The 23,531-nt window shown below is 42.3% G+C and overlaps 1 long non-coding RNA gene and 1 pseudogene across 1 annotated transcript in view; one reads left to right on the top strand and one right to left on the bottom strand.

Annotated features, from left to right (window-relative positions):
- LOC121397671 overlaps window positions 1-15,683 on the top strand; it is a 66,337-nt gene extending 50,654 nt beyond the window's left edge. Inside the window, exon 4 of the long non-coding RNA XR_005963822.1 lies at window positions 13,264-15,683. This is a non-coding gene — a long non-coding RNA (uncharacterized LOC121397671). The remainder of the gene's footprint in view (window positions 1-13,263) is intronic.
- The window catches only part of LOC108700512, a 43,316-nt pseudogene extending 20,509 nt beyond the window's left edge, over window positions 1-22,807 (bottom strand).
- Between the last annotated feature and the right edge of the window lie 724 nt (window positions 22,808-23,531).

The following is a 23,531-nucleotide window of genomic DNA, read 5'->3' as shown; positions in this document are numbered from 1 at the left end:
TCACAGGTCTGGTGAAAAAAAAAAGTGGATTTATTCAACGTTTCAGCCCCTACATCGAAGCCATCATCAGGCTTCCTGTATATATATTATATACACCAACAACATTATCTTTCCCAAAGTTTGGTAAACCCTATAGCCTATATATAACGGATATAAGAGATGCAGTGATATGTTTAACTCCAGAGGGGGCGCTAAATTACACATTTCAAGACTCCTCTGCTAGTTTTAATAATACGTCTTTCTCAAAGACAAAAGCAGACCCTGCATTTTCCATGTTCCTTAATTAAATTAAAAAGATGTTTTTTTGGTAACACAGGTGCAATTTTCATCTGAGACTGGCCTGTACCGGCATTTGTCATTCCAACAGTGCGGCTGTGGCATTGGTTATTCTTAATACAGGTACGGGACCTGTTATCCAGAATGCTCGGGACCTGGGGTTTTCTGGATAAGGGGTCTTTCTGTAATTTGGATCTCCATACTTTGTTTGCTAAAAAAAACAATAAATAAACCCAATAGGATTGTGTTGCCACCACTTATTTAAATCTGAATTAGGATTAAGTACAAGCTACTGTTTTATTATTACAGAGAAAACAGAAAATAATTTGGGGGAAAAAATTGAATTATTTAATTAAAATGAAGTCTTTGGGAGATGGCCATTCTGTAATTCAGAGCTTCCTGGATTACAGGATAACAGATTCTGTAACTGTAGTTCTACCTGGTAGAAGTGCTTGCCCTTTATATATAAGAAAGCTCAGTAAAACTATGAAAAGTGGGAAATATTTAGCAACAATTGGGGGTTTTGTTTGGCCAACTTACGCCACTCCGTTGAGATAGCAAAACAGTGCAAGTGCGGAGCCATGCTGCGTCTTGTTCTTGGTGTTGGTGATTTTCACGGGGACACCTGTAAAAGAGGACAATTACGGGTCCTTGGGGGTGAAGGTTATAAACCCAGTAAACCCCCCCAGGGAACATATAATTTCCCACTGAATACATAAAGCCCTCGTTACACCACACACACCCTATGCCTTAAATGAATGAGACAGAAATGAACTCTAAGTAACTTCTTAAATAGCAGGAGGTGATGGGTATGGGGGGGTGGGGGGGGTGAGGTTACAGATTCATGGCGAAATAGAAACGGCAATTAAAAAAAATACAAGGGCCCCCCTCCTCTCCTGTCTCTGTAGCATGGTCCCGTCTTTCATTTCATACACTGTGAAATTGCAACCAGCCCCATTACTAATGCCATTTCACGCTCTGCCATTGTCTTAGAGGCCTGCGCCTTCTGTCCCACCACTCACAGATTTCAGCTTGACAAATGGGGGCATGAAAAAGGGGGGGGGCAGCTTAAAGCTGGTGGCCATGTTGCACTATAGACCCAACCTCTTTCCTTCCATAAATGTCTATTTCAAAGCACCCTTCCCCAGCTCAACGTTAGTGACTGTCGCTTCTTAATAGCAGCTGCCCCCCCAACCCAAAGTTAAAGCCGGTTGGGCTGAAAGCGCTGCTGGTGGGGGAATCCCATGAATTAATTATTACACCTTCCAGAAGAAAGGAAGAGGGAAGGGTGTGGCGGATTAATGACGGATAGGGGCGAAGTGGGGGGATAACGGGGGGTAAAAGACAGCCCATGAAAAGAAGAGGGTAATTATTCTTTTGCAAAGCGAAATGAGCAATAAATGTATCAGCAATGTGACAAGGGGTTGGTCATCGGCAAAAGAAGATCTGTCCCAAAGTTTGCTGCCTAATCTTTCTTCCATCTGTTCCCCCCATTAGCATTATTCACTGCCAATCACATCTTAACAGGCGCTTTTCACTCCCTATTGCTATTAAATGTAATTCTTGCCAATAATGAACTTTAAGCTCTTTTCCGCCTGAATCCCATTTAGGGTTTTTTTTTGGTTCCCTTTCTTCTGCGGAGCTGGAATTCTCGGGCCCCCGCCGTCTATTACAGGCTCTCAACTGCTTATCTTTTTTTAAATAGTCAATAATTAGATTAGAACTTCAAATAAATGAAGTGGGAGATGAATAGATGGAATAGATTGAGGGGGATCTTTATAGAGAGAGAATTAAGAGGTTCCCAAAAAAAAGGTGCCCGTTGGTATTCTGTTTTCTAAGCGGATCCCAGTAACAATAATAGCAGCACGAATAGCCATACGGCATGTAAATAAGTAACTTTATGTTGGCTATTATATGATAACCTTGCAGCTGGAGCCTATTTGAGCATGGGGTGACCTTCGTGCCGAGTGCACGTGAACTTTCTCTTTTTCTTGCTGAATTCACAGAACAGACGCGTGTAAATCCCATATAGTGTGGCTCTTTAAGTTCATTATTTTCCCGTGTCAGTACGGGCACTGTGTGCATCTGTTCCTATGAAGCTGTTACACCCAAACAAATACTATATCTATTTGGAGGAAAGGATTTTAGGTTTTGGTGCCTCGTTGCTTGTTATCTTGTTTTGTTGGCCCCCCTGTTATAGTATTCCAAAGGTATCCAGAACAGCAACAACTCTGTGGGGCAGGGACCATTTCAACCTGTATTATACACATAGCCCCAAAATTCAACATGATTCTATTCCTTCTGTGGCCCCCATTAGCCATATTGCTATAGTATTGAGAAGAGTAAAATTTATGGTTACGTTGACATCTACCTGGCTTCACTTTCAGTCTCCCCCAGCAGTTATTGGTACCTGTTTGTTCTGGTTGTGAGCCCCCATGCAGTACTATGGGGTCCAGCTCTGTTTTACTTATATGGGCTGATATTGGTGTTACCCAATTTATTTCGCCAAACAGTTGGCTATAGTCCAAAGGCCAAAACAGAAGATGTTCTGGATCTGCTGATGCCTCATCTACATGCTTATTATCTACAGAATATTTACCTTTTTTGAACTCAATCTCCAGTATGTCTGGCTCATCTGGCGGCGTAGCAGGGTCCTTTGTCTTTAAGTACAGTCCAGGTGGAGCATGGTTCTGAAAGGAGAACACAATGATGGTGACACACTTGGCCCAGTAGGTAGTTGGTCAGTCAGTGAAAACGAGAACTCTACCAGGAAGAAACCAACACAATTATGAATATACAGACTCCATTCAGGGCTCTGGTTAACGTTGAACCAGGACACTAGAGCATCAAGTCAATTCTATGTTTAAGTAACGGAGGTCCATGAAGACTTGGCCTTGAATGGCTATAGCTTGATCATTGCCACATGAGAAACAAGAGAAGGAATGAAGAGAGGACATGGTGACATTTGTAAACAGATTAGGAGAATAAGAAAGCTGAGTGAGGAGAAAAGGATAACATGGAGAATGAGCTTGTGGTTTCTTGGTGGGACCCTCCTCTCAGTGGGGAGAAGAGAAAGGATACCATGGAGAGTGAGCTTGTAGTTTCTTTGTGGGACTCTCCTCTGAATGGGGAGAAGAGGAAGGATAACATGAGTGTGTGCTTATGGGTTTCTTGGGACCCTCCTATCAGTTGGGAGAAGAGGAAGAATACCATGGAGAGTGAGCTTGTGGTTTCTTTTGTCGGACCCTCCTCTGAATGGGGAGAAAAGGAAGGATAACATGAGTGTGTGCTTATGGTTTCTTGGGACCCTCCTCTCAGTTGGGAGAAGAGGAAGAATACCATGGAGAGTGAGCTTGTGGTTTCTTTGTGGGACCCTCCTCTGAATGGGGAGAAAAGGAAGGATAACATGAGTGTGTGCTTATGGTTTCTTGGTGGGACCCTCCTCTCAGTAGGGAGAAGAGGATGGATAATGTAGAGAGTGAACTTATGGTTTCTTAATGGGACATTGGCATCCCAGTCGAGACTGGCAAGGACTTATTTTGAAGGACTCTTCCCTAGCCTCATCTGTGCAGTGAGATATGGGTAGATATTGTTAGGATATTGTAAGGATGCCACTACAAAGCTACAAACGCGAGCTGCAGTATAATAGCCCCGATTTCCCCTTTTTATTGGTTAAATACTCTTTGTTTATCATGTGTCTGCCGGATTTTTATGTCCCCGCCAGTGCATAATACTGGCCACTCTGCTGCACAAAAGCTGTTGTAAATTGGTTTGGAAACATTATCTGTTGGCTTCCTTCCATGTTACATTAGCAAGGGATAGTGCTCGCAGGGAAAAAAAAGCTTTTCTACGCAAAGACTGTGTACGATGACTTTTTTTTATTGTAGGCAAAAGTGCTTGGGTAGAAAGCCACACACAAAAATATTGTTGTAAGAACAAGTCTGGAGTCCCAAGAGAACAATTGTCTGATACAGAAGCGAGTACAGTTAGCTCCACCTCTTTTCAATAACATTTTTCTTAAGTATATATGGACTCCAGTATATGCCTAACACAGAATGCAGCATATAAAGTTTCATTCTTGTAAATTATTAGTCATCACTAGATTTTTTAGTGCAGAGTATTTTTATTTTTTTAATGTTTAACCTAGCTGCTGGGGGGATGCCCAGTATACATGGCCATATTTGTACCCTTTAAATTGAAAAATCACGTAAACCCACTTGCTTTCAAAAAAAAGGTGTGTGTTTATACCATGAGGTTCAACCTGGCTCCTCAATTGCTCACCTGAGGAAAGGATTGGGTTACACACCACCCCAAAACATTGCGTATGGTGTGCAATTTGGTGTCATATTGAACCTCATGGAATCATGCAATCGTGCATATGGGGGGATATACGTGATCGGAGTCCGTGGGCCACAGTTTCCAGGTGAAGAAGCTGACTTAGGTCAGCCCAGTCTGACCCTGGCAGTAACATGGGAAGCAGGCCGGCAGTGCCCATGAAGGTTGAGGCCCACTGGGGTTTTTCCCGGTGCCCCACTGGCCCACTCTGACCCTGCTTGTTCGCCATTATGGAAAACCCTGAGTGAAAGATCCGACACAATTCTTTACAATGCTTTCATATATCTCCTATTCTTAGCATGCTCACTGGGATTTTTTAACACATGTGAAACACATAGGGAAGCGAGCATGCCCTGAAAATCATCCCCTCCATATGACTAAAAGGGAGAAGGTGGGGATAAAAAGCATTTAATGCATGAAAAAGCTTATGTATATCACAAACCAGAATTTTATTCTGAAAAAAAAAAAGATTAAAAATGAAAAGGAATAAGGCTGGGTGACCCCAGCAGGTACATTGACAGAACGCACTCGTACAGTGTCCTCGAGGTTAATAGATCCAGGGGAACCGCAATGCAGAAAGCAAAAACTCATCTAAAAACATATCAGCCTAATACCAGCCTTACAATGAATAGGCGCCTGTTCTCCGCACTCATCATTCAAGGCCTTTCTGGTTTAGTGGCTAAAGTCTGATTTTGGCCCGTTTGATTGCTTGCTGACTCTACTGAGTGGGCGTGCGAATGCCTGTCAATCATTCTTGCACCCACCTTTGCAATGACAGGCACCTACTATGTGTGCATGGGACTGAAGACAAGTTTGCTAAAGAGACATTAGAGGTGTGGGGGGAGCACTTAGCTACTACTGCTATCAGCCCAGACCGGTTGGAACAGATAAAACGCAGTTCTGCAGCAGCTGAAATGTTGCCATTTACAATGGTGTTTCAGAATATACTGCTGATTTTTTACTTTTTTTTACTCTTCTTGGAAGATTGGCTGCCATGGTCTACAGAGGTCTAGCCATTGGGTGAACCAGGATAGATTGTGTTTATGATTGCATTAACATAACCTGACCACTAAATGTTCATTGTGCTGTTATTTGGGGAATGGTTGACTTATTTCTAGACATATTTCCTCTAGGTATTGTCATGGTCAGAGGTGTCTCTATGGTATTCACTGGTTAGGGACAAGTTGGGCGAGGATACCTTTGAACCGTGCTCCCATAGATGGGACTTTTAAGTAAAACCATCACCCCGATATCATATTGATATCCATAAGATGACCATCTGAATACACTCTATTTTCTTTGTAAGTTAGAGCTGTAATGGGATTGCTGGTTTCACATTGCTCTTCTATTCAGTAGGGTTAGCAGTCAGTATTTCACCATGATGAGAGCAAAAAACAAAAACAAAAAACCAATGTTAAGAAAAGAGAATTACAGCATGCACTAGCGCCCATCATAATCGTCCAGACAAAGGTACCACCGTGTTTTGTGGTCTTAGGGACTTCAGTGATAACCATAACCCTGGGAAACTAACTGCCCAACCCAAACTCCCTTAAAACCATGTTTTGAGAATTTGGTGCTGCGTCTGTCTCCTTGTGTGAAACTGTACTATGTCAGGACCACCATTAGAAATCACAGGGGGCCCCGTACAACAACATTTTCTTGGCCCTGCCCACCCCAGCCCCCAAGACTCACCCCAGATCCCACCCACAACACAGTTAAAAGACCACACAGACATCCGCGCTTAAAACGGTAACCCCCCCCACACACAAGTTATAAAAAGCCAATGATGGTCAGGGCCCCCTTATAAGTTAAAAAAAACGGTGGCGCCAGGGCCCACCTATAAAAGTTTTTAAAAAATAATTGGTGGTCAGGGCACCTCATAAGTTAAAAAAAAATGTTGGCGCCAGGGCCCCTCATAAAGGTTTGAAAAAAAAAAAGACACCAGGCCCCCCCATACAAGTTAAAAAGAAACATTTGTGCCCAGAGAATATTTAAAAAAAACATTGGTGGCAGGGGCCTATAGAGTATTAAAATGATACATTTGGTGACTAGGGGTTTAGTAAAATTAAAAAAAAAAAAAAAACATTGGTAGAACTGAACTCGTGGCTTCAGAACTTCAACCTCCGGTCGTTTTGTGGCTTTGGGTCTTTTTGCGGCTTCAGGACTTCGAATAGTGCAGCTCAGCTATAGGCCCCTGCCACCAACGTATTTTTTAAATATTCTCTGGGACCCAATGTTTCTTTTTAATTTGTAAGGGGGGACCTGGCGCCAACGTTTTTTTCTTTAGGCTTAGGCCCGGTGTGATAGTACCACCTGTGCCCCCCATATGGCAGCCCTGATCAATGTATAAAAAGTCTTCCTTAAAAATGGCGTATACTTTGCACTAGCAAATGCTGACAGTGACACAGAACCCTTCAGTGACTTCTAATATCCTTATCATTAACAGTAGGGGGTACATGATCCCTTATAATACATGAGTGATACTCAGAGTTCCCTGTATAACTCAGCCTGCAGCCTTGTGCCTTTATATGGTCATAGAACCCCTCAGTGACTTCTAATATCCTTATCATTTACAGTAGGAGTTACATTATCCCTTATAATACATAAGTTATACTCAGAGATCTCTGTATAACACAGCCTGCAGCCTTGTGACTTTAGGGCAGAGACACACGCTGCTATTTTGGGAGATTAGTCACCCAGCTACAAATCAATTCTTCGCTTTCCGAACTGCCTTCCCGCCAGCTACAATGTAAATTGCCGGTGGGATAGCACTCGGATCCCTTCGGCTTTCTTAAGTCGGCCCTGAAATTTCCTTGTCAGGCAAATTCGGGCGACTTCGGAAAGTGAAGAGTTCCGAGTGTGCCATCCCGCCGGCGAATTACATTCTAGCCATCTGGAAGGCAGTTGGGGGAGATTAGTCTCCCGAAGAAGAAGTGATTTGTCGCTGCGAGATTAATCTCCCGAAATATCAGCGTGTCTCTGCCCTTATATGGTCACAGAATCCCTCAGTGACTTCTAATATCCTTATCATTTACAGTAGGGGGTACATTATCCCTTATAATACAAAAGTCATACTCAGAGTTCCCTGTATAACACAGCCTTGTGCCTTTATATGGTCACAGAACCCCTCAGTGACTTTTAACATCCTTATAATTTACAGTAGGGGGTACATTATCCCTTATAATACATTGAGTTACCTGACCCGATTGACTGGCAATTTGGTCAAGAGAGGCTAAACCGGCACCATAGATATCTGCTAAAGCAGCAGATGTTCAAGGCTCCTATTTTCTATGCCCTCAGCACACACTATGCAGTATATTTAAGATGCAAAAACTCAATACAATTTCTAGGAGGGAGTGAAAACATCAGGCTGAGATGGGAGGGGTCAGGTCTCAAGATTAAAACCTCTTTACTAAACATTGACAATCAGAGTCCCTTAGCGGCCCATTTCCTAAGCCAACTCAGACAACCTTTATTTAATAAAATAACCAAATAACAGCAAAGTGCCCATAAGGTCTGGCTTGGGGCGACATTGTACAACACATCGGCGCCAAACTTATTCCCTTTCAAAGCTTCGGTTCAAGTGAAAAGTCACCATTCTTGGCTTTTTCTATTTATCTCTCTCGGTTGGGGGGCTGCAGCTGTAATGTCATCTAGAAATGAACAGGAGTGAAAAAAAGGGAAAAAATGGAATTAAGGGGAAAAAAATTGGCCAAAGAGACAGAGAACAAGGGGCAAATGGCGAGTACTGGATTGGAAAAGAGGATGGAAAGAGTGTGAGAGAGAGGAATGGAGGGGGCAAATAAGCGAGAGGGAAAGATTAGGAGCAAATGGGCCATGAATGGAAGCCTAGTGTAAAGCTGCTAGAGTCATCAATGGGTTTTATTCACCGGTTGATGTTGTTGTGTCCAGGGCTGAATGAACTCTTTCAAAGAGCCATATGAAGTTAAAGCAAGTAAATTTCTATCTTTCTGCAATTAGAATGCCTCATTGCCCCTGAATCAGCTTTCATACAGCCACAAAATGACCCAACCATCTGTTGTTGTGGGTTTTTTTCACTTTTTTTTTTAATCCTTGCCATTGGCAGAGTTTGGGAAGAGATGTGGAGGGGGGGGGAAGAATATGCTATAGGTGCTGACTGCTCAAGAATATTAAGATACAGAAAAATAAACTACTCCGGGCCCTTAGAGATAATAAGTTGTTTGCAGAGGTAGCGTAAAGAAATTCCATTACAACTCACATCCATATGTGTAAATTAAGAGAAGGAATGCTCTGGCCACACAATACCCTCATACTGTACTGTCTATGGGAAAACAATATGGCACCTCCCTCCCATATGTATAAATACAAATATACAGAGATAATCAGTTGTTTGCAGAGGTAGTGTAAAGAAATTCCATTACAGCTCCTATCCATATGTGTAAATTTAGAGAAGGAATGTTCTGGGCACACAATACCCTCATACTATACTGTCTAAGGGAAACAATATGGCACCTCCTTTCTCCCATATGTATAAATGCAAATATACAGAGAAGGAATGCTTTGGGCACACAATACCCTCATACTATACTGTCTAAGGGAAACAATATGGCAGCTCCTACCCATATGTATAAATACAAATATACAGAGAAGGAGTGTTTTACTATAAGCACAGGTTTGGTAAAATTATCCCAACATGAGAGGTTTAACAAAAAAGAAATGAGCAGCCACTTGGCTTGTCAGAATGATCAGAGGTTGGAATGTTTATCAAACTACAGGAACAAAGTGGATTCTTCCCTTTCTTGCTACCCCTCTCCCTGCCCTGGGGACCTACTTATCCTGACTGATAGTGTAATTACTGCTGATGGATTAAGGTCTCACAGAACATAAACAGCAGGTGATGGAAATGCTTTCTGTTCAGCTGTTGCTAGAGGCTTCCAGGCGCTTCAACCACAACAACAATATAATCCCATATATGGGACCTATCCAGTGGTTTGCAATGGTTAAGGTGGCCATATAGACGTAACAATTACAATCTTTCTTGGAAAAGATCTTTCCAAGAAAGATTGTTCGTTTCAATACACACGTGTAGAGCTGAATCGTCAGATATACAGGTAGATATACGGGAAGAAACAATAGAATTCTACCTGTATCTGACGATTCAGCAGTAACAGTGGGCGATGTTTGGGTCCCTTCAAAGGCACCTGATCAAAATTTTTCGTCCAGCCTGATCGACAAGCCGACCGATATCCAAGTCTTCTGCCAATATCGGTCAGCTCTTTTTCCACCATACACGCAACGAATATCGGACGAAAATGTATTTCGTACGATATTATCTGTGCGTCTATGGCCACCTTTAGAGTCCCAAGTTTTGCTTTATCCATAGGCATTCAAGGAAAAACTGTAATTGATAGAAGGCCTTGTGTTGCTGGCCTCTGTATGAGCTTCAATTGTACAAATAAATACGGTCCCGTAGTACATAGCAACTCACCAAATCAAGGAAGAGGACGAGGTGCACCGCCCTGAGCCTTTAGCAAAGGGAGCAGTTCAAACCAGAATTTTGTAGAGCAGGCCCTCGAATAAAGGCATCTTCTACCATGCAGTAGATATAGGTGAAATTATTTATGTCACATGTATAGCCTTATTTGGGTTTGAACCCGAGCTTGTCTTCATTTTATTTAACTTCCCTTTGATATGCATCTACAATAGGGACTGTTAACCTATGGGTTGGGACCCCCAAATAGGTCCCCATTCTACTTTGGGTGGGTCACTATGATCCCCCTGAATACATTAACCTTCTGTTGTGTTATAGAAAATGATATGGTGCAGAACTGGTTCTAAAATAATTGCTGTCGGTTCCTTGAGTTAAACAGTCAACAAACAAAGGCCTAGAACCATCTAGATTTGAAAGCCATAAGTCGAACTTACCTTGGGGTTTTCTAGAATTCCACCTTCATAACTGAAAATAAAAGAGTACGAAGATCATTAGTTTGTGCCACTTGCGAGAAGTTATTCACCTTATAAACCCGTTATGTTTGGGGAAGGATGGATTAAGAAGGTTTGTAGGACCAAGATGAAAGTCTGCTTGGGATTGGGATCTTTGACCATTTGTTGACGGAATATGCTGGGAACTGTAGTTCAGGCAAGCAGAGGGTGCATTATTCAGAGATCACCTCATTATCCTAACCCTGTAAGGCTGGGTTTGATGTTTCATACATGTTGTCATGTTGTGGATGGGTGTGGATAATAAGGAAATTATACCTGATGTGCATGAGGTTCTCATCCATACTCCAAGGGTTTTTGGGAGTCACTGGGACAGGAATATTATGTTTCTGAAAAGAGAAGAAAAAGGTTGGCCCCAGTGAACATGGAACAGTCTGTACTTTAGAATTCTCTGTGCTGATTGTGAAATATGGTAGCCTAAAATATATGGTAAAGATGCATGCATGATTAAAGCTGCCAACTTGGCCCCTCTGGACCGAGTAATTAGGCCCTGTATTGGGCTTTCCAGTGGCTTGGCAGATTAATAACCAGATATCTATTGGCAATGTTAGAAAAATCAGTTGGCTAGGATGTTGATGTGGTCTCCTCCAAAGGTCTCCATATGGTCTAATTTGGCCTAGTGAATCAGTGGCCAAACCAGTTCATTTGGCCACCTTGAGTTTGGAGTTTGCTCCACTGGTAATAAAGGGCCCAAAACTCTAACTGCTTTTTATTGGGAACCAACTCTTACATCTACAACAATTGGTTTTCTGTCCAAAACCCAAACATCGGTGCATTTTCAGGTGGAGAATCTCATGTATCAGTAATGTCAGTTGGAGGTGGCAGGGTTGCTCCTCTGGGTTACACCAGTGGGAAATAATGTCCATTAGCCATTACAAATTATTTGGTTTTACCCATGCCTGTACTGCCTAACTTGTAAGCCTACCAACCTAAGCCATTCTTCACACAACTCCAACTAACTGGAGTGCTTTGGGAGGAAAGAATGTAACAATGGCTTCTATGGGCAAGGAAGAATTTGAAAGCAAGGGGAAGAATGCATCTAGTATGAATCTAATGAAAAAATGTTTTCTTAATACTTCCAATAGATGTTTAGAAATGAAATATAATTAAAAGTTAGTTTGCCTTTTAAGGAAACTAATAGTGAAGGGCCTGGTGTATAGGCAGAGAAATACTAAGCAGCATGACAGTTTAGTGGGTAAATCGGGAGCATGTAGGATTAACGCACATACACACAGGTGAATGAACACAGAACGGCCAATCGATTCCATGCATTGTAAACACAGCCCGTGTGCACTGAATCACAAGCGGCTCCTCTGGAACACTGCACTTCAGAAAATATATTCCTCCCCGACAGCAGCATCTTGGTGGGGACCTCAGGGAGAGGGGGAGACAAAGTCTCACGGACCCAACTACGAAATTGCTTCTGTCTCCGTTGGGGCTGCTAATCTGTTAACAAAGTCGCTTGCAGAGAAAAGTCAGGTCCAACTGGGACCTTAGGTGGTCTGCTGGAAAGCTATGGACTCAACCCCCCCCCTGCACTCCTTCGGAAGGGTATGATATATGTCCCAGATGAGTCAGACAAAAGAGACAATTGCAGCCCTTCCCAATTGCTCCTCAAGCTTCCTTTATGAAGCACCCACTGAATGCCACCCACATTCCCTAAAGACCTCGGCTAATGTGTAACTCAGGGATCTGTGTAGAGCCATTCATCCTTATGAGCTTTCCAGTTTATATCCAGCACACGGCCAGATGGAATAATGGGCATCTCATGAGCTTCACATAGAATCTACTTCATTATATCCACTCGTTCTTCATTCTAATACACTGTGAACTTTTCTACTGCCTGCTGCCCTCTAGCACAGACAGCCAGGCTGCAGAATGAGCCTGTTTCTGCTCCTCCTGTTATGTAAATGCTGTGTAGGTTTATTGTTAGAGCTGATCCCCTATATTCTGGAGATGACCATAAACTCAGATTGGCAGGCTTACCCAATAAAGTAATCCATGTGGTATGCAGTGGTGGCATAGATGAGTTTAAGGGAGTGCGGGCAGAAGCAAAGAAGAGACTGGGGCACCCTGTGCCTAGGGCTCAGGTTCACCAAGGTTTGGCACTGTGTATAGTGTTAACACCAGGCCCAATTTGGGGAAAGGCCACAAAGGCATGGGGCTATGGAGGCCAATAGTTAGGTATGGCAGGTTTTGCTTCAATACTTCTTCCTGTTAACAGAGTTAAAGGGTGGTTCAAAGCAAGAGATGTAAAATGGCAAGATATATTTAAATATATAGACCAGTTTGGTAAGATTCTTTAATATGTCACTTAATATGATAACTATCTGTTGCTTAAGTGTTCATGTGGGGGTATAGTTTTCCTTTAAAGGGGGTGTTCACCTTTAAATTAACTTTTAGTATGGTCGAGTAATATTCTGAGATAATTTGCATTTGGTTTTCATTTTTTATTATTTATGGTTTTTGAGTTATTTAGCTTTTTATTCTGCAGCTCTACAGTTTGCAATTTCAGCCATAGTTACCAGGGTCCAAGTTACCCTAGCAATGAGGCAGTGAGTGAATAAGAGACTGGAAATGAATAGGAGAGGCCTGAATAGAAAGATGAGTAGTAAAAAGTAGCAATAGCAATACATTTGTAGCCTTACAGAGCATTTGTTTTTTATACAGGTTCAGTGACCCCCATTTGAAAGCTGGAAAGAAGAAGAATTCAAATAATTCAATTGAAGACATTCGATAGCATACTAAAAGTTCAATGCAAATGTGAACCACCGCTTTAATCAAGAGAAGACGTCCATCAGAGCTTACCATCTAGGATGCAGATGCACATATGTAAATAACTAATCTGGTGCAGCAGTGCACATGTTAAAAGCAGGGGCTGGAAGCCTGCGAGGAGGTGGTTAATGTTACGTCCAGTTAATAAAGAGCCAGGCTTGGAGTTAAGTGAGAGCCTTTTACTTATCTTGTGCTCAGATACCTGATAAATCTCTGGCCCCAGGGGGGTGTGAATTGGAGAGTCCAGTAAATAGCAGCAATTATTTAGGGGAAAGGCACTACCTGAGAACAGAAGGGTGTCCGTGATACTGATCTTTTTCTCATTTACAGGAATCCCTATCCCAAATGATCCTGTGTTTGCTCCTAAAGGGGGCCTGGTGGGCTGTGGGCTAGGAATGGCCCAGCAGAATGACGAACAGAAGGAGAGAGGAGTTGCAAGGGGATAAAAAGAGCGTCTGTCTAACCAGGGACCCCACAGCTGTCCTTACACTTCTATCTATCTTGTGGCCTCTTAAAAAGGGACACAGGACAAACCATAAGCTCTCCCTGCCCATGTGTATAAAGATAAACCTGCACGTCATATGGGAGACACATCCTAAATCCAGTGTAATACAAAGGGGTGCCTAGGGACCCCCAAGTGGTCTACTGAGCCAATGTGTGCTCCTATCCCAGTGCAGATGAGGAGCCAAGTCATGTGGCACTTCATTACTTTTCAATAGCTGGTTAGTCAATTAATTCTGCTCTTTGTTTATCCTGAATGGGTAATAAGCAGCAGCCCATGGTGTGCCAGAGGGCAAATCACTCATGCACACACTCACATATCACAAGCCAGACCTGCCACTGGGTCTGCTCCGCTTTGACTGATGGGATTTTAACCTGCACCTTCATACCGTCCAATCAGTAGGGAGAAACCTACGTTACTAACTGCTCTGGTTCTGACTCTGGAATGCTGCCGAAGTCAGTCCTCCTCGTGTTCGGCTTAGTAGCCGCCTTCTGTGACGTTGTTTCAGTGAGTGAGAACCAGCAGTGCAGGAATGTAAACCTCTGTCAATAGAGATATATAGCATTTCTATTCATCTCTCCATTGGCTTGTAAGGCAAAACTGGAAAGTTTTTAAAGAATTTTTTTTTTTAAGCCCAAGGCCTTCTATATTTGATGGTACTTAAAATGTTGAACAATGGAATGCTTGACAAGTAAATGACATTCAGTACTTCCACTTGGTCGCAACCGAATGCACAGAAGTCCTCGCAGTTTTGCCGGGAGAAGTCAGTGTCTGACACTTTCCAACCCATTCTTCTGTCTCACTGGTCTCTAATTATATATATTGGGGGCTGCCACCGTCACACTGACGCAGGTCTGGACTGAGAAACAAAATAGGCTTTGGCATTTCAGGTACACAGAGGCCCAATCAGCCCCACCAGCCCACTAAATACTGACTTTCTTTGGCACCTTATATAGCAGCCCCTTTGGCATTTGCCAGAACCAACAGATTGCCAGTCCGGGCCTGCACTGATGCCAGCTAAATCTGATCATAGTCGTAGCTTATGACAGTGCAATTCTTTATTGCACGTGTAGTATCCCCTTAGAATTAACTCTGTCTGTCTGCTGCAGCCAGTGGTATTCAGCCACAATATGCATCTGGTCTTCATTTTTTATTTTGTGTGTGTGTATTTTTTTCACAATTTAGCTTTTTGTCATGGCTATCTTGTTGCTAGGAGCCTATTTACCGTAGCAACCAGGCGGTGGTGTCATTGAGAGACTATAAGAAAGGGACTGAATAGAAAGATTAGTAATAGAACAATAGAATGAGTCAATGGATCAGCATCACAAAGCTAATTGACGTTCTATTGACCTGGACAAATATACTTCAAATGAATGAAAGCGGGATAAAGCCCCCCTGGGAATGTGCATTGCTCAGTATCCCCTATTTATGTTTATAAAAGCCCTTTCTCTGCAACATAAACCAACCCAGCCTATCTCCATACCTGTCATTTTTATTCCCTTTATTAATGAAGTTGATTGTTATTGTACTGCTACCAGCGTAGCCTTCTATTATCTAAACTCCCAGTGCCTGATTTCACATGTATCTCAACCTCAGCACCTACCTTGGCATATTCCATCAGGTCGCTGCGTCCTCTGAATCGGTTGTAGAACTCTGGCTTACTCCAAGGGGCAATGATCTGTGGGTACAGAGGATACAGGGGAATCAGCACCAAGCCCCTTGGTGTTGATAAAAGGGGAGCAGCAGAGGGGTTTATGGGGAGCCCATTTAGACCAAGTCAAGGTTTATTGGGATTTAGTGTCCAAGCATGGGAGGGGGCATAACTTTGACTCTACGTCCACCCAGGCAGTGGAATTGGGGTAAAACCAGAAGGGATAGGCAGCAATTTATCGAATATTTACCTTGACTTCAGGGTATAGCGAGTAACGTGAGCTCGAAACGAATCTGATCATTACCCTGCAAAAGAGAAGGAAAAAACCCAGTGTGATGAAAGGCATCCTGGAATAATGTGTGAAATGAAAGTTACAGTTCCCCTTTAATTTTTTACGGCTGTTCTGCTGTTTAATTACATGCAACATAAACTGCTGTTTTGGTTTCCCAGGGTAATAACACCCACAGTGATTCCAGGTTTTCTTCATCAGCCAGACAGTTAGCCCCCTTTCCTGGTTACTACGGGACGGGGGAACTTAGCAACTAGATAGCAGTTTAAATGATTATAGTCTGTAGCTCTCCCGTTTCAATCAACTGTTTACTCAGAGCAATAGAAGAAGCCTGGATTAAATACAAATTTGTATCTGTTAATTAAACACATTTTGGGGGAAATTTAATTCCGTAGGTCGGAATCGGACCTGAGAAGGAGCCCGGGAGTAGTGCTGAACTACAATTTGCTTTTAAAGGCATTAGAAAGCCACGGTAACAGAATACACGCTTGTAATATAGATTGTCATGCTGGAATAGTATCCTTTATATTAGGCAGATGGTGCAGAACATTCCTTTTGATGATCTTTGGCGCCACCTACAGGCCTTATATTCATAAGATGACTTTCTACAGCTGGGGGCAGATTTGTAATACAGCACTTTGGGGTTATAGATAATGATAGATAAGTGATAGATGCTCATCCGTAGCAATGTTATAAGGCTCATAAATATATTTCCATGTAGTGGGATTATATTGGATATAAATAGTGCACCCACTTTTTGCCCCATGAAGGAAGCTTATAAAGGGGCTGTTTTTTACCTTTTAGTATGATGCAGAGAGTGATATTCTGAGACAGTTTGCTATTGGTTTTAATTTTTTATTATTTGTGGGTTTGCGAGTTATTTAGCTTTTTATTCTGCAACTCTCCATTTTGCAATTTCAGCAATCTGGTTGCTAAGGTCCAAATTACCCTAGCAACCATGTGTGGATTTGAATAAGAGACTGAAATATGAATAGGAGAGGCCTGAATAGAAACACAAGAAATAAAAAAAATAGCAATAACAATACATTTGTAGCCTTACTGCGCATTTGTTTTTTTAGATGGGGGTCAGTGACCCCCATTTGAAAGCTGGAAAGAGCCAGAAGAAGAAGAAGAAGACAAATAATTCGAAAACTATAAAAAAGAAAAAATGGAGGCCAATTAAAAAGTTTCTTAGAATTAACCATTCTATAACATACTAAAATTTAACTTAAAGGCGAACCACCCCTTTAAATGCCCCAGCCTTATACAGAAGTTATTTTACCTGCACACTAGTGTCTTAAAGTGGACCTGTCACCCAGACATAGGTTAGATAGGTACTACTATAGTTTATAAAAACAAGCTGCCATTTAGCCATGGGGGCAGCCATTCAAGCACAGGATACACAGTAGATAACAGATAAGTACTACTATAGTTTATATAAACAAGCTGATGTGTAGCCATAGGGGCAGCCATTCAAGCACAGGATACACAGTAGATAACAGATAGGTACTACTATAGATTACATAAATAAGCTGCTGTGTAGCTATGGGGCCAGCCATTCAAAGGAGAAAAGGCTCAAGTTACACAGCAGATAGCAGATAATTTCTGTAGAACATAATGTTATCTGTTATCCACTATTTATCCAGTTCTATATAGCCTTTTTTTAAAAGGCTATATAGAGCAGCTTGTTTATATAAACTATAGTAGTTCTGATGCAAACAGATCAGTTTTACCAGTGCAGGGCAAAACTACATAATATTTTCATCACTTTAAAACACTTTTATTTTTTGGCGTTACTGTTCCTTTAAACCAGTTCCTTAATCTCCCACACACAGACCACCACTTTTAACCTATAACCCCTTCATGTGGGATTGGGAATTGACCCATTTGCCCTGCTTATTCCAGCATAGAGGGAGACATCTTAATTTTTTTTTTTTAAAGTATACTTTCCCTTAAAAAAAATTATTTTTACTTTATTTATTTGACCTCCATATATATAACACTTTTCATTTAGAAGCCTTGGCCATATAGGGGCCCTTTCACCTGCTGTGCCCAAAATTTGGTCTGTGGCGCTCTCTGCTGGCCAGTGGTGGGACAACAAAAAATTTAAAGTAGCAGGTTTTATCTACCATTATTATTATTATTATTATACATATTATACACATATTCCACAGCACTATTCACTATTACTTTACAATGTGCCCTAAACATACTGGCCAAGGTTAAATTTTGCTGCATATGGAACTTTTTCTATTTGTGTTCAGTGAAAGTAACTTCCCAAATATCAATTTGTTCTTCCTCTTTACCATTTCTAAAGGGATGTGTAAATGTCATTTCTTTTGACAGAAGTGTATGTCTGGCTGTTTATATGCTCTGCTCTGCTGGTTCTGACTCAGGAGAAGATGGGAAGGGAAAAGCAGGATTTATATTCATTTGCATGTAAATGCTCAGCTCTTCACAGCCATTTACATAGATACAAATATACAGAGAAGGAATGTTCTGAGCATGCACTATACTGTATTTTGTCATACTGACCTGCCTAATTATAGCAGTAAGATAGAACCTACTTTTGGTATTATGTTTGTTATTGAGTAAACAAATGAGTGGATATGGATAGAAGTACCTTTCCAGTAGCGCCATGGGACACATACTCTGCTGCTTCTCTCTTGGCAATTTCCACTTGCTTTCTGGCAATACAGGGACGTGCCAGTGAGGTGCCCAGTAGGTAGCGATCCTCATAGTTAGCATTGGCCTGTACTGCCGGCCAGATATATTCTTCCACAAACTGCTGTCGGAGGTCTTCTATATAAACCTGGAGGCAGAGGAAAACTTCAGTTTAGTGGACTGTTCCATAGGAGGTGTTATGGTCTCAGGAATACATGTGACGAACTATGACCAGTGTGATAGAATGCTCTGTTATACAGATAGCTAGAGTCTCAGCCATAAAGCAGGGCAGGACTGCTGCTTCTAATGGGGATCAGATAGGATTTGTGCAGCCACTGGGACAGAATGCACAGTTATACATCTAGAATGTAATAGAGAGGTAGGAGAAGCCATTACCAATGCAGAGAGAACTGCTCCGTTCCTCGGTACAACACTATTTTTACCTTCTTTGCACCAAGATTTACAGCCTTTTTCCGGGCCTCCTCAAAATCTTCATTCTGCCCAATATTTGCCTGGTAAGGAATCAGAGATTTTATGTCAGACATATAAGGAAGGGGGGAGTGACTGGTGTTATATATGTAATGGTTTTATATTCATTTTTGCTTATACTGAGCTGTTAACGAAATAAAGGGGTTGTTCACCTTTAAATTAACTGTTAGTATGATGTAGAGAGTAATATTCTGAGGCGATTTGCAATTGGTTTTCTTCTTTTATTATTTGTGTTATTTAGCTTTTTATTTAACAGCTCTCCGGTTTGAAATTTCAGCCATCTGGTTGCTAGGGTCCATATTCCCCTAGCAACCATGCACTGATTTGAATAAGAGACTGGAATATGAATAGGAGAGGGTCAGTAGCAGAAGGCAAATAATTCAAACTACCAAAAAATAAAATATGACGGCCAACTGAAAAGTTGCATAGAATTGGCAATTCTATAACACACTAGTGAACCACACTTAATTAACTAAGAGTGAACCACCCCTTTAACTAGTCAACATATCCCCATTTCTCAAGATAATCCACCCCTCATAAATATGTCTTTGAATGTCTTTGCCCATAGTTCCAAGACTCCCAAATTTATTAACATGTCTCCACCCTCAGTCCCAACATTCCCCAACTCATTAACACATCTCAACCCACAGTTTCAACATTCCCCAACTCATTAACATGTCTCCACCCACAGTACCAACATTCCCCTACTCATTAACATGTCTCCACCCTCAGTCCCAATATTCCCCAACTCGTTAACATGTCTCCACCCACAGTTTCAACATTCCCCAACCCATTAACATGTCTCCACCCAGTTTTAATATTCCCCAACTCATTAACATGTCTCCACCCACAGTACCAACATTCCCCAACTTGTTAACATGTCTCCACCCACAGTACCAACATTCCCAACTCATTAACATGACTCCACCCACAGTTTCAACATTCCCCAACTCATTAACATGTCTCCACCCTCAGTCCCAATATTACCCAACTCGTTAACATGTCTCCACCAACAGTTTCAACATTCCCCAACCCATTAACATGCCTCCACCCAGTTTTAATATTCCCCAACTAATTAACATGTCTCCACCCACAGTACCAACATTCCCCAACTCGTTAACATGTCTCCACCCACAGTCCTAACATTCTCCAACTCATTAACATGTCTCCACCCACAGTCCCAACATTCTCCAACTCGTTAACATGTCTCCACCTACAGTCCCAACATTCCCCAACTCATTAACATGTCTCCACCCTCAGTCCCAATATTCCCCAACTCGTTAACATGTCTCCACCCACAGTTTCAACATTCCCCAACCCATTAACATGTCTCCACCCAGTTTTAATATTCTCCAACTCATTAACATGTCTCCACCCACAGTACCAACATTCCTCAACTCGTTAACATGTCTCCACCCACAGTCCCAACATTCCCCAACTCGTTAACATGTCTCCACCTACAGTCCCAACATTTCCCAACTCATTAACGATTCCATCCACTGTCCCAACATTCCCTGACTCGTTAACATATCTCCAGCCACAGTTCTAGCCCTCACTTGTTATTCTTTCCATACTTTATGTAGAACCAATTAGAATTCAAGGGTTATTTCACTCCCTAATAACACTAAGACCAATTGTAACTTTTCATAAAAAAGGTCAATCAGTGAATACTAAAAGCTCATTGTAAGGCAATTTCCCCTTTTAATTAATTTAATTCTCCCCAAAAAGCCTGAATGCATGAGCATGTCTGTTATTATTTCTGCAGTGCAGCAGTTGGATGGGGGGGTAATTATATCATAGCGAGTTCATAGAGCATAGAGACATAGCAAGTTTGGAGAGTAAGAGGAATTAGGGGTAGAAGGAGGCCAGAGAGGCGATAAAGCAGATTAGAAATGAGGCGGGCAAATGAAAGGTGAATATGGGGTGTAAGCAATGTATTTTAATTGGGCATTTGCAGCTCTTGGCAGCACTGTTGTATGGGAAGGGTCAGGGGAAAGGAGTCTGTGCTCATTAAGATAAGGGTTCAGAGCTTGGCAGCCGATCTCTTGTTATACAGGAATAATACTGACCCTGCTTTGTATTTTCCACCCTGTTGGCTAAAGGAAGCGACAGGCGGGTCACTAGTTGGCTCTTGTTTGAAAATGTGACTCTGTTGTACTGCCAGGATCCTCTGTGTATATGGCACTAGTTAAAGGAGTAGTTATTCTTCCTACCAGCCCCCTATTATCTGCATTGCCTTCTGCTGTCCCCTTTATCTGAACCCCCGCAAGACTCTGTTGGAAAGGTGTGTGGCTTAGCCATGAAATACCATTAATCACATACTGGCCACATGGCCCCATCTCACCAGGTAAGCAATGACATCATAACCTTGTTCTCTGAGCCACACGAGAATGCAGGACGTGTCCAGTCCCACGCTGTATGCAAGGACCACTGTACCTTTACTCTGCGACTCCACCCACAGTACCAACATTCCCCAACTCGTTAACATGTCTCCACCCACAGTCCTAACATTCTCCAACTCATTAACATGTCTCCACCCACAGTCCCAACATTCTCCAACTCGTTAACATGTCTCCACCTACAGTCCCAACATTCCCCAACTCATTAACATGTCTCCACCCTCAGTCCCAATATTCCCCAACTCGTTAACATGTCTCCACCCACAGTTTCAACATTCCCCAACCCATTAACATGTCTCCACCCAGTTTTAATATTCTCCAACTCATTAACATGTCTCCACCCACAGTACCAACATTCCTCAACTCGTTAACATGTCTCCACCCACAGTCCCAACATTCCCCAACTCGTTAACATGTCTCCACCTACAGTCCCAACATTTCCCAACTCATTAACGATTCCATCCACTGTCCCAACATTCCCTGACTCGTTAACATATCTCCAGCCACAGTTCTAGCCCTCACTTGTTATTCTTTCCATACTTTATGTAGAACCAATTAGAATTCAAGGGTTATTTCACTCCCTAATAACACTAAGACCAATTGTAACTTTTCATAAAAAAGGTCAATCAGTGAATACTAAAAGCTCATTGTAAGGCAATTTCCCCTTTTAATTAATTTAATTCTCCCCAAAAAGCCTGAATGCATGAGCATGTCTGTTATTATTTCTGCAGTGCAGCAGTTGGATGGGGGGGTAATTATATCATAGCGAGTTCATAGAGCATAGAGACATAGCAAGTTTGGAGAGTAAGAGGAATTAGGGGTAGAAGGAGGCCAGAGAGGCGATAAAGCAGATTAGAAATGAGGCGGGCAAATGAAAGGTGAATATGGGGTGTAAGCAATGTATTTTAATTGGGCATTTGCAGCTCTTGGCAGCACTGTTGTATGGGAAGGGTCAGGGGAAAGGAGTCTGTGCTCATTAAGATAAGGGTTCAGAGCTTGGCAGCCGATCTCTTGTTATACAGGAATAATACTGACCCTGCTTTGTATTTTCCACCCTGTTGGCTAAAGGAAGCGACAGGCGGGTCACTAGTTGGCTCTTGTTTGAAAATGTGACTCTGTTGTACTGCCAGGATCCTCTGTGTATATGGCACTAGTTAAAGGAGTAGTTATTCTTCCTACCAGCCCCCTATTATCTGCATTGCCTTCTGCTGTCCCCTTTATCTGAACCCCCGCAAGACTCTGTTGGAAAGGTGTGTGGCTTAGCCATGAAATACCATTAATCACATACTGGCCACATGGCCCCATCTCACCAGGTAAGCAATGACATCATAACCTTGTTCTCTGAGCCACACGAGAATGCAGGACGTGTCCAGTCCCACGCTGTATGCAAGGACCACTGTACCTTTACTCTGCGACATGTCTGTAGGGACAGAAAGAAATATGTCAGTATTATGGTCTCTTGGTTGTAATGGATAAGGATTGCTACAATCTTTCTCAGCCATAAAGCAGGGCAGGACTGCTGCTTCCAATAGGGATCAGATAGGATCTGTTTAGCCACTGGGACAGAACGCTCTTTTATACAGATAGCTAGAATCTCAGCTATAAAGCAGGGCAGGACTGCTGCTTACAATGGAAATAAGAAATAGGCAATCAACATTACTGACCAGGTGACAATATGATGGATCAATGGGTTGTGCAGGCAGTTTCCAGCATAAAATAGAGAGCTCTGTAAATAAGAAAAAGATGAGAAAATTAACCCTGTTGTTACTCCCGGGGGATTCATTTACTCCCCAATATCTGCTATGTGGCCTTAACCTGATACAGAAATAGCAGAAAACTTAGTGCAAAGGGGACATGGACAGAAAGAGGTTTCAGAGTTCTATGGAGAGGCGTATGGTATAATGCTTGATGTGTGCCCAGAACATTCCTTCTCTGTATATTTGTATTCAGTGTAGGACTGTGGGGGGGCAGCTACAAACTATTCTGTGTCCCGCCGATACCTCCTGCACCCCCTCCATGTCTCCGGGCCCCTCAGACACAAACTATTGTGTGCCACTGTCCTGCACCCCCTCCACATGTGTGCATGCCGGTATGTTTTTCCTCCAGAAGGAGTGCAGGAGCGGGTGTAGGCCGACAGGGCCCAAAAGAGCCTAGGCCCACCGGGCTTTT

The sequence above is a fragment of the Xenopus laevis genome, chromosome 8S (assembly GCF_017654675.1).
Source record: "Xenopus laevis strain J_2021 chromosome 8S, Xenopus_laevis_v10.1, whole genome shotgun sequence".
Classification (NCBI taxonomy): domain Eukaryota; kingdom Metazoa; phylum Chordata; class Amphibia; order Anura; family Pipidae; genus Xenopus; species Xenopus laevis.
This window is presented reverse-complemented; position numbering and strand designations above follow the sequence as displayed.